Source organism: Leucoraja erinacea, chromosome 11, assembly GCF_028641065.1.
Source record: "Leucoraja erinacea ecotype New England chromosome 11, Leri_hhj_1, whole genome shotgun sequence".
In the NCBI taxonomy this organism is placed as follows: domain Eukaryota; kingdom Metazoa; phylum Chordata; class Chondrichthyes; order Rajiformes; family Rajidae; genus Leucoraja; species Leucoraja erinaceus.
Genome location: NC_073387.1, coordinates 3788845 through 3800589, shown reverse-complemented (window position 1 = coordinate 3800589; position 11745 = coordinate 3788845). Strand labels below are relative to the sequence as shown.

The following is an 11745-nucleotide window of genomic DNA, read 5'->3' as shown; positions in this document are numbered from 1 at the left end:
TTGTACAAACTCTATACAGACAGCACCTATAGACAAGATTGAACCCAGGTATCTGGCGCTGTGAGGCAGAAACTCTACTGCTGCGCCACTGTGCCTGACCTACTTCTATGCATTGCCTGTCCAGTGGCTGTTGTGAAAGGCTGCTCATTTGCAATGGCTCTGCTCACCAACATGAAGTGGCTGAGCAGCACCAATGCACTAAGATTGGCAGAATTCTAGGCTAACTATGTGAAATGCAATAGCAAGGGCACCAGTGGGGTGTTAGCGGGTGATAACAAATGATATAGCTAACAATTTTGATCTCCATATGGCCACTTCCACTCAGCAATCCTAATAATTATCTTCAGGATAGATTGCTGGGGGGCTGCGGTTCTCTCTAAGCCTCTTTGACAATTAGTATCCAAAGGTATAATTGTAGCAGCATGTGCAAGATGATAAATGTTTCCACTGCAACTTAAAACAAGTTTGATATCTAGTTTAAATATCCTGCTTTTCCTATATGTTGAGATGTTGGAATTGCAGCCTGACCATCACATGGTACATAAGGAAGAAAGGATATTAATGACTCTATATCTTACCTCTTGAATTAAAACAGCAATAAGATTATCAACAATTCTTGATGTGACAAAATGATGTTAACTGATATTTGGAAGACTAAATCCAATAAAAATGTATTCAAGAATTGTTTTCCCTTTCAATAACCTAAAATTAGATTTACCTTTTGTAAAGAATTTTACTTTGCAGCCTGGATCAGAATTTAAATTTACTTCACAACAGCTGACCTGGAGAGGGTTTTTCTCTTCTTGCTCCTCCCTGCCTCCCACAAGTAGACCACTCCACTCCTCCATTAGATATGCCACGTAAATTGGGAATTAATCTTATTTACTATCACTCCTGCATTGACTTCGAAGTAAAGGAACACGGCGTCTTTTCTCCGATATGCTTTCCGCTGCCGTATCACAACTGTAGGGTGCACCTTTTTTCTGAGCTCTGGTTTGCCCTTCTTCACGGTGGCCATGACCATGTCTCCAACGCCGGCGGCTGGCAGCCTGTTCAGCCGCCCTTTGATCCCTTTCACAGAGATGATGTACAGGTTCTTGGCACCCGTGTTATCGCGCAGTTGATTACAGCTCCCACGGGAAGACCGAGGGAAATGCGGAATTTCGCTCCGGATGAGCCGACACGTCCTCGCTTAGACATGGTGGTGCAGGGGATATAGCTAATCTTAAACTATGGGACACGAAGTGCTGGAGTTACTCAGCAGGTCAAGCAGCATCTCTGGAGAACATGGATAGTTGACGTTTCGGGTTCAGAAATGATGTTTCAGTTCAAGTCTGAAGAAGGCTCTCGACCCGAAACATCACCTATGCTTGCTCTCCAAAGATGCTGCCTGACCTGCTGATGACTCCAGCATGTTGTGTCCCATGGTATAAGCGTGTCCTTTACTTGTCCTATTAACCAGCATCTGCAGTTCTTTGTTTCTAATCTTATCCTATGATTAGCATATCAAATGTGCTGACTAATGCTCAATTGAAATGTTTGAAAGGGAAGCCAAACCTTACAAGTTAAATCGATACCTGAGAAATCAAGATTCTTAATGTGCATGAACCTAGATACATCTCTCAGTGTTTAATCTTCCCCTGGGTCCTTTTATGCAATGCATGCATCAATTTGGGGATATTCAAAATTCATGCATTCAATGCTTGTTTAGTATTCAGACGTGCTGCTTTTAGAAATGAACTAAAACTGGTAAGTTTGCAGGCACAGGTACAAACTAGAACACAAAAGTCTGGCATGGTGAATGCAAAGTAGTTTTAGCTAATTACTCAAAACTGCAAGTCAAATCCAGGGAATTGTAATTTAAGTGTTTGTAGTTTTTTTACACTGCTTTTCGAATTCCTTTGGAGAATGTGTCCATTTGGCTTTGCTTGTACTTCCTTCTATCAGTTGTTGGTACGATGGTTCAGTTGCCTGATAACAGCTGGGAAGAAACTGCCCATGAATTTGGAGATATATGTTTTCACACTTCTGTACCGCTTGCTTGATGGGAGAGGGGAGACGAGTGTGTGACTAGGGTGGGACTGGGGTGGGACGAAAAAGCCATAGTACGCCATGGGTAATTTTTCATGCCATCTTAATGTGCTCGCGATTAGCGTCATGGCGTCCACATCTACATCTACAGCTCACTGATCGAATGATACAGACGTCCTGTGAAAATCACACCCTTCCGATCAATTATTTTAGGATAAGCCTTTCTAGAGAAAACGTTACTTTTTGCTTCGCCCAATTTCAAAATATAGAATTTTGAATTTGGCATTTGATTGGTACAAGGAGACTACAAAGCTCATAATATCTATTTTTTTACACACAGTAACTTTCTACATTTCTACTTTTAGGTATGTATGTGGCAATTATGGCTCATGGAATATTCTCCTACACTACTAGTTATATTCGTAACAACATATCTAAATGCGTGAAATTTTCGATCTTTCCCAACCCCTTAAAAATGTCTGAAGAAGGGACCTGACCCTAGACGTCGCCTAGCAATTCTCTCCATAGATAGACACAAAATGCTGGAGTAACTCAGCAGGTCAGGCAGCATCTCTGGAGAGAAGGAATAGGTGACATTTTGGGTTGAGATCCTTCTTCGGACCCTCCATAGATCCAGCCTGACCTGTTGAGTTCTCCAGCACTTTATGTTTTAATCTTAAAATAAATTTGTGGTCCGCTGAAGAAACCACGCGGTAGACCACTCTGGAAGTGCAAGTTTTGCTGTGCACTTCATACAGTAGAGCACATCATAATACACCCTGAGTGAATTTTTTTAATCTGTTGTCTGCAATTAATCGATACCCACCCTATGTACCTTATATCAGCTTTATTGTATGAAACGTTCATAAATGCGGCGGCGCAGATGTCATTTACAATTATCCATAGTGTTTATGGGTGTGTGTTTTTAATAGCTACTGTTTCCAACTCCGACCAGATGTCACATCAGTGATTGACAACCAGGATTTAAATATGTGCATCATACATATTGCAAAAGAGAAACAAAGCTTTGCCAGCTTTGTTCTCAGCAAAGATCATCGGAGCGGATCGTCATCAGCACATCGGATCATCATCAGCGGAGTTCTCAGAGCGCAACGCCACACTGAAGGAGAACAAAATAATTTAGTTCAAATGTTGCCATTTGACATCAATTTACTCAATTATGGAAGCTGACACGGGCACAATATTTCTTCGTTTTATGGGAAAACTAGACTAAGTGGGACCCGTTGGGTCCCATGTTCACACGGGAGGGTTGGTCCCACAACAAAATATTCCACCTCTCCACCAATTCCAATATTGGTGGCCAGTGGGAGGAGGGCTTTCTGGAGTGTTGTGGGTCGAAGGGACTGGTTTCCAGAGGGCGAGTATGGACATTATGGATTCTTGGGCTGGCAACTCAATCACTATGGCCTGGCAGCTCAGCCACTCAGTCCTGGCAGCTCAGTCACTCAGGCCTGGCAGCTCAGTCACTCAGGCCTGGCAGTTCAGTCACTCAGGTCTGGGGGGCTGCCAGCTCAGTCACTCAGTGCTGGTGGGCTGGCAGCTCAATCACTCAGGCCTGGTGGGCTGACAGCTCAGTCATTCAAGCCTGATGGGCTGGCAGCTCAGAAACTGCCAGAAATACTGCCTTAAACAGGTGAGAGACTCTGTGAGAGAGAGAAGGGGGAGAGGGTGGAGAATCAATTTTAGACATTTTTCATCTTTTTCTACAGATCATAGCAGTGAAGGAGAAATGTCTGTCCTGGCGTGGACCTCACAGGGAGCCAATATAGGGAGGGAGAAAAATACTGGGGTGAGGTTTAATACTTACAGGGGGAATACCTACTGATGGGCTGAAGGGACTCCTCCTGGGCTAGTACAGGCCTGATGGGCCAAAGGGACAAAAACAATCTGAGTGAAGGAGGAGCAGGAGGAGGAGGAAGATGAAGAAGAAGAAGATTATTATTATTATAAATTATTATTATTATTATTCCATCCATTCCATTCCAAGTCAAGCACAGTGCAGGGCCAACAATCCCATTCATTCCATTTAAAGTCAAGCACAGTGCAGGGCCAACAACTCAACCCATTCCATTTCAAGTCAAGCACAGTGCAGGGTCAACAACTCAATCCATTCCATTTCAAGTCAAGCACAGTGCACGGCCAACAACTCAATCCAGGAGTGCAACAGCCCGGACGTGAGAGCAGCCGGTCCTTGTCCCACCCCCACCGGGTGTCAGGGGGGGCTCAAACATGTGGAGTACCTGTGGTTGAGCAAACCCCCGATCAGCCGGAAGTACTCGTCGGACCCAGGTGCTGTAGTCCTTCCTCGACACCCTTCATTTCCCTCTGAGATGCAGGGAGTTGTGTCCTGTACGGGCTCCTCCTCCACACCCTGCACTTCCTCGCCCTGGTTCACCGTCCGGACACCAAGTGGTGGGCGGCGTTGCCTTCCGGTCGTGAGGGGGGCCCCCGGTGGGGGTCCCTCTATGCAGGGATTCTTCCCCTCTACATTGGGGACCTGGGGTGGAGGGTATTGCACCGAGGTGTTCCCTGCAACCTGTTTCTCTCGCGGTTCACAGACTCGCCAGCCGCTTGCCACTTTTGTGGGCTGGAAGAGTCTGTGTACCACGTGTACATGGAGTGTGTGAGGCTGCAGTCACTGTTTGAATACCTAAAGGGGCTGCTCCTTGCCTTCTGGCTGCATTTTTCACCCATCATTCTCATCTTTGGACACCCTGTGCATAGGGGAGAGGGTAGGGCTGAAGATGTCCTGGTTTGGTTGCTCCTGGGCCTGGCCAAGCTGGCCATCCGTGAGTCAAGGCACCAGGGGGTTGAGGGCTCTGCCCGAGCCGGATGCCTGCCCCTTTTCCGGAGTTACGTCCGTGCCCGGGTGGGGTTAGAAAGGGAATACGCCTTGAATACGGGTACCCTGAGGGAGTTCCGGGACCACTGGGCTCCGCAGGGTGTTGAATGTATCCTCAATAAGGATTGTAACATAGTTGTATAGTCATTTATTATGGATATATGTTTGTATTGTATTATGGTGGTGGGTTCTGGCTTGTTTTATTGTAGTGTAAATATTATTTTTTAATAATTGAATACATTTTTTGATTAAAAAAACCCAACTCAATCCATTCCATTTCAAGTCAAGCACAGTGCAGGGCCAAAAACTCAATTCATTCCATTTCAAGTCAAGCACAGTGCAGGGCCAAAAACTCAATTCATTCCATTTCAAGTCAAGCACAGTGCAGGGCCAACAACTCAATCCATTCAATTTCAAGTCACGCACAGTGCGGGCCAACAATTCAGTTCACTCACGGTACATGCACAGCTCAATTCACTCACGGGGCAGGCACAGTTCAATCAGCATGGCACAGACACAGTTCAGTTCACACTTCAGAATCACAGTTCTGGACTCAACTCTCACTCAGGGTCTCCCAGAGTGACTGACTCACGTCCGGCCTCTGGGGCTTTATTCTCATGGACTCCCGAAGTGGTGCGATCTTCATCATGATGAGTGACAGGCAGGAAGACCAATCTGCTGATCTCATTTTTAAAACATTCATAACTTTTTAATTATTTCACCGATCGGAAAATAACTTGGGGCGGTTGGAGGAGAGGAGGACGGTGAGTAAGATGGCGAAAAATCATAGCGATATAGGGTAGCGTTTTTTCTAACAATTACTTACAACGTAGACAAGAAGTGGTCAAGATGAGACTTTTAGTAATAGTATGGATATGAGGCTAATTTCTCCTTTTGATTCAGGAAGAAACGTGCAGTCTACACCAACTACTACAACAATAGGTTGCTAATATTAATTAGAAGCTAGTGTCAAATGTAAATGGTAATGTATATGTAGTATATAGGAATTGATATAGAATTCATAAGCTCGGTTCACAGTCCTATTTATTTTTCACAGCAAAGATAGACACAAAAAGCTGGAGTAACTCAGTGGATCAGACAGCGTCTCTGGAGAAAAGAATATGGTGACGTTCTTCTCTCCAAAGATGCAATCTGTCCCGCTGAGTTTCTCCAGATTTTGTGTGTCAATATTCAGTTTAAACCAGCATCTGCATTTCCTTCCTACACATAGATTCATAGCAACTTGTTTCAGCAACTTTTTCAGCACTTTAAAGTTTGGCATATAGTTTGGGCGGCACAGTGGTGCAACGGTAGAGTTGCTGTCTTACAGCACCAGAGACCTGGGATCAATCCTGACTAGGTTTGCTGTCGGTATGGAGTTTGTACATTCCCCCTGTGACCACATTATATAATTCCATATGTCGTTTTCATGGGGTCTATATTCCACAGAGATACAAAGAGTACTTGTGAATAGACACAAAATGCTGGAGTAACTCAGCGGGACAGGCAGCGACTCGGGAGAGAAGGAATGGATGACGTTTCGGCTTGAGACCCTTCTTCAGACTGAGCTGAACTCGGTGAGAGTACTTGTGGTTGTCTGAAGAAGTAGGTATGTTACAAAACCTACCTGAATCGTCATTGGGAGTCTGCCCTCATCCATTTTGGCGCTGTTTGGAGGGGGCGGGTTTAAAACGCGATTTTTACTAGGCTGTTCTAATCGCAGATGTTCAGCCTAGTAAATCATTAACGAAAAATCGCTGCAAGACCCGGTCGCAAAAGGTATTATTAGTTTTATAGGCCTCGATAATATAGTTATAATAGTTTTTAAATTACTCTCTGATTCCGCAACCTCTCGCAGCCCCAGGGTTTTATAAAGCAAACAATTAAAGGTATGTACCTTATTTTTACATTAAATGGGGCATATATATAACCCTGTAATTAAAGTTATCTATAGCGAGTAGTTCATTTTGGGCTTTTTATATCCCGCAGTATTTTTCTCGGCATTTGAGGGCACTAATCCACGATGCGAACGTTCTAAACCAGCGCGTTCACAGAAACCCACTAGAAAGCCGATTTAAATGGGCATTTATTTACAGCAATTGAACACTAAATTCCTTCCATTTGGCCTATAAATTAATGTAAATTAGATATAAAAATCATGTTATATTGTGAATTATTTGTGAATAATCTTTGGACACTTAGGCTATTTAAAAATGTTAATCTTTCCTTAAGAAATGGGCTTTTGACTATCCAAGATCACAGCTTTTTTGTAATGTCCATTGAAAATCAATAGGGACCAAGATGCTAATTTCCGAGTATGAAAATGGCCATAACTTTTTTAATACTTGAGATATGAAAGTGAATTTGGTGTCAAATTAAACTTATTGTTATGCTTTAACTGATGGGATAAATTGCAGACTTGATTTTTAAAATCTCAAAATTTTGTAACATTGCTAGAAGAAGGGTCTCTATGTTTGAAACCCCCAGCTCCTGCGTCACCTACTGAACTGCACTGTCTTCTTCTTTCTTGCCTTTTGAAAACGGGGCACAGGTAGTGAGATCCCTTATCTCCGTGTCTCCCTCTCCCCTGACTCTCAGTCTGAAGAAGGGTTTCTACTCGAAATGTCACCCACTCCTTCTCTTCAGAGATGCTGCCTGTCCCGCTGAGTTACTCCAGCTTTTTGTGCCTATCTTCAATTTCAGTTAAATAAAAAACACAGAGTGCTAGAGGAACTCAACGGGCTAGGTGGCATCTGTGGAGGAAATGGATTAGGAGTTGTTTCAGGCCAGGGTTCCTCTTCAATAGGAAGGAACTCTCAACCCCAAGCACCGTGATAGATTAACTCTTACAAAAATAATCATCCAGATCTTGAAATTTAAAATGCTAATAGATTTAATCTGCTGTAATCTTTAGAGGTACAGTATGACTTTTTATATCCTTGCATTTTTTTAAGCAGCAAGATTTCACCAGGTATTTACTTTTCCATTGGCGAGTGGTATGTTAATGAAACAGGAAATCGGGTTGAGCATTCCAAGATGGCGGCCGTTACACTCTGTTATGTACTACACCTCAGTGCATTGGATTACGCAGGAGTGGAGTATCTTGCTCCGCTCTATGATCTTTGCCGTGAAGTGTACACAGAGTCTATGCAAGGGAGCTTGGTTTGTGTTGTGGTCTGGGCTGCGTCCACAATTTGTTGCGATATTTTGCTGTCTTGAATGGAGCTGTTCCCAAGAAATGTTGGGAAGCAATTGTACATGAATAAAGCAATTGGCATGAAGGTTATACAATTTTCGTACAGCTTCATTTTTAACATTGATATATAATCAAAAAAAAAAGAGAAAAAAGGAAAGACTTAAGAAAAAGATGCAAAAGAGAGATAAGAAAAGACCCCTGAACTACCAAAGAAGTGCCCCCCCCCCCCCCCCCCCCCCCCCTCCCGCTCACCCATCACAAGCATCGGTTTTAAATTTGTGTTCAACCATTCTGTAGTTGAAAAATTTCAGTGAAAAGAGACCATGTTTTGGAGATTTGGTCTACTTTATCAGCCAAAACAAGCCTAATGTTTTCTAAATGTAGTGTCTCGGACATGCCAGTAATCCACATCTTCACTGTGGGAGCTTGTCTTTTTCCAGAATTTGAGTATGAATTTTTTCGCAGTTATTAGGCCGTAGTCAAGGAAGCGTCTTTGAAATATCGTTAACTTAGGACAGGCCTCTGACAGTCCTAAAGTTATTAGTTTTGTATTTGATTCCAGTTTAATTTTGTGTTTTAGGGAAGATATCGAATATTCCCTTCCAGAAGTTTTGTATCTTTATACAGGATGCAAAGGAATGGGTTTAGGTAGCTTCTTGGAGGTGGCATTTATCACAGATAGGGGAGAGATTTGGGAAGATCTTATTCAATTTAGTCTTTGAATAGTATAGCCTATGCAGTATTTTGAATTGTATCAGGCAATGCCTGACATTGAGAGAGCAGTAATGTATGCATAGTAGGCTTTCCTCCCATATATCTTTTGAAATTGATAAACCCAACTCATCTTCCCATGCTCGCCTATACATCTCAGAAGGTGGGGTATCCACATTTAAGAGAGTGTTATAAATGAGTCGGCATGTCTATTCAAACAATCGTCTAATATATCTGGACCCATAAAACGACAGTCTTGTGTGTATGTTTTCACATAATCATGGATTTGAAGATATCTAAAAAGATTGCTTGCTTTCAAATGATATTTCTCCTGTAGTTCTTGGAAAGAGAGGAAAGTCCCCTTCTTATAGAGTTCTGTAAAGGGGTACATCTGTAGAAGTTGGTGAGAGTTGTTGGGGTTATGCCGAACTTCCTAAGCCTTCTCTTGGAAGTAGAGGCGTTGGTGTGCTCACTTGGCCATTGCTTCGATATGGGTAGTCCAGGACAAGTTACTGGTGATATTGACACCTCAGAACTTGAAGCTTTCAACATCTCTACATCGACAGCATCAATGTATGTATTGATACAGGTGGGTAGTAGCTGAGGAACTGCAGTTGTTAGAAGCGGCTCTTGATTGAGGATGATCTCTCTATCGTTGTCTACTGAATCATGGCTTGCAACTATTTGCAGAATAGTTATTCCTTTTAATTTGAAAACATTACACTCATTTTTACTGATGCCAGTTTAAAATCTTTTCTTTGTTATTCAGACCCTTAACTATTGTTTATGGATTTTTCCTTAAACTTGAGAATTAAACTTGAGAATTGAGAATTGGAAGGCTGGCTTTTCCTAGCTAGCTTGTACATGGTGCCATCTTGTGGTCACATTAAACACCAAACATTCATCCACTCCAGGGATCAGGTGATGTATTATCTTGGAGATGTTTTTGAACATCAGTTCAGATCAGTTTAGTTTATTAATACGTGTACCGTGAAAAGAACATGTCTCCCCATTGAGTCTCCCACCATAGTAAGAATCAGGACCAGAGTCCATCGTTCCTTCTCCACCTTCAATGTTCTCCCTCTCTCAGTGGCTCACTTAAACTTCCATTTTTTTGTGCCTCTGTTGCTCGTACATCTTCACATACTTAGCCATGGTGAGAAAATGGGAATTAAAATAAGTAACAGACATTCATTTGCACTCCCTGTAACCTTCGATGTTCCCGAAGTGGCCTCCTGTACATCGTCGATACTTGCCAACCATTTTACTTCGGAGTCACGTGAGGGACTCCATGAAGAAGCCCGCTTACAGCGCATGCGTGCCATATCGCATACACGCATTCAACGAGTCAGAGGTGGGAGAGGACGTCTCCCTAGAGAGAAATGCAAAGAAGCAGGTAAGAGACTGCAAAAAAATTTTCCACTTACCTTGCAGGTAGGAAATACAAGAAGCTGCAGGAGCTGGAGAGGAGACTGCAGAAATAGAGCAGCCAGCACCCAGCAGCAGCCGTTAGTGCGAATCCTCCGGAGGGGATTCCCAAACGGCTATTTTTAGCACAGAACAGCTGTGCCCGACGTCGCTCCCCGCACCGGCAAGATTGACTGCTGCCGGGCGGGAAACAAAGCTACACGGCCCGGGGAGTTTCTAGACCAAGTCGGGTCTATTTTTAGATGCAGTCGCTAGGGGCTCCGCAGCTGATTGAAGCAGCTGCACCACCCGGGAGAGAGAGAGCTGACATCGGGGACAGCAGCCCATGGACCTGCGCTACGGGGTCCGTGGGGCTGCGGGAGGAAGGACGTTCCTCCCAAAACGGCAGGCTGAAAACCAGTACAGGTAAGAACAAATTTCCCTTACCTTTTTGGTGCTTTTTTCCAGACTGCTGTATTCTGAAGAGACTGGTGTGTTGCTGAACAGCAGGCAGCCAGCTAAGGACGTCAGGGCACAGCCACAGGTCGTTACTGGTGTGTTGCTGAACAGCAGGTAGCCAGCTACTGATGTCAGTATAGAGCTGAAGGGCAGCCAACACAGAGTTTGCTGTTGTTTAATGACCAGCAGCAGGCAGCAATAAATGTCGGCACCAGCATCTCCCAGAAGGGAGCGAGTGCCAAACTTCACCCTAAATGGGTAGAGGTGCCCGTGAGTACCAGGACCATGGGGAACGGTCCAGTGCCCGTAGGCATGGGGACGGGCTGTGGGATATACCGCGTGCGACTAGTGCCCGAGAGCACCAAGGTCGGCAGGAGCGGTCCCATATATTAAGCACCCGCGACGACTAGTGCCGAGAGCATGTAAGTCGGCTGGAGCGGTTTGCTGGAGTAAATTTCTCCACAGTGGCAGGCTCCGGGGTTGGAGGATAGCCACAGTGGGCAAATAAATATAAGTCCCACAGCAGTTTCCCATATGGGCTGCATGAAATGTCAGACGCCTCTGAGGAGGGTATGGAAGGTCTGACGGGGTAAAGCCTGAGCAGGTGATGGAGCCACTGTCCCCTATTGAAGGGGGGGAAAAACAACCTGCCGAACATGATGAGCAGTACTGCCAGCAGAACTCACGGAGAATGATTTCGAGAAGGATGGCTGTGAGTATTGAAGGACTGTGAGTCCACCCATTAACTTCAAGCTAATATTTTGCTGAAGTGTTGGCAAGGGTTCTATACCCCGGGAATATTGTGGTGCTCTCAATGTAGCCATTGTTACAGGTGCATTTGCAGACGTGTTGGGAAGGCCGTTAGGAGTTGGGAAAATCCGTAATACTCTGAAAGGTCTCATGGCGGGCATAACAGCTTGGGCCCGCATGTTTAAAAAAGGGGGGGGGGGGAGACCTGTCTAAACAGGTAAAGAATTGGCGTGGTGGCTTGACTTTGGGGCTGATTCAAGCATCCAAAGGATTTCTGGGGAAGACATTAACCTTATGTGCATCCTAAGAGAGGTAGTGTGTTTTTGTA

At 44.3% G+C, this 11745-nt stretch overlaps 1 pseudogene; it reads right to left on the bottom strand.

Annotated features, from left to right (window-relative positions):
* Positions 1-832: 832 nt before the first annotated feature.
* Positions 833-1200, bottom strand: LOC129701346 (60S ribosomal protein L23-like; annotated as a pseudogene).
* Positions 1201-11745: the final 10545 nt, after the last annotated feature.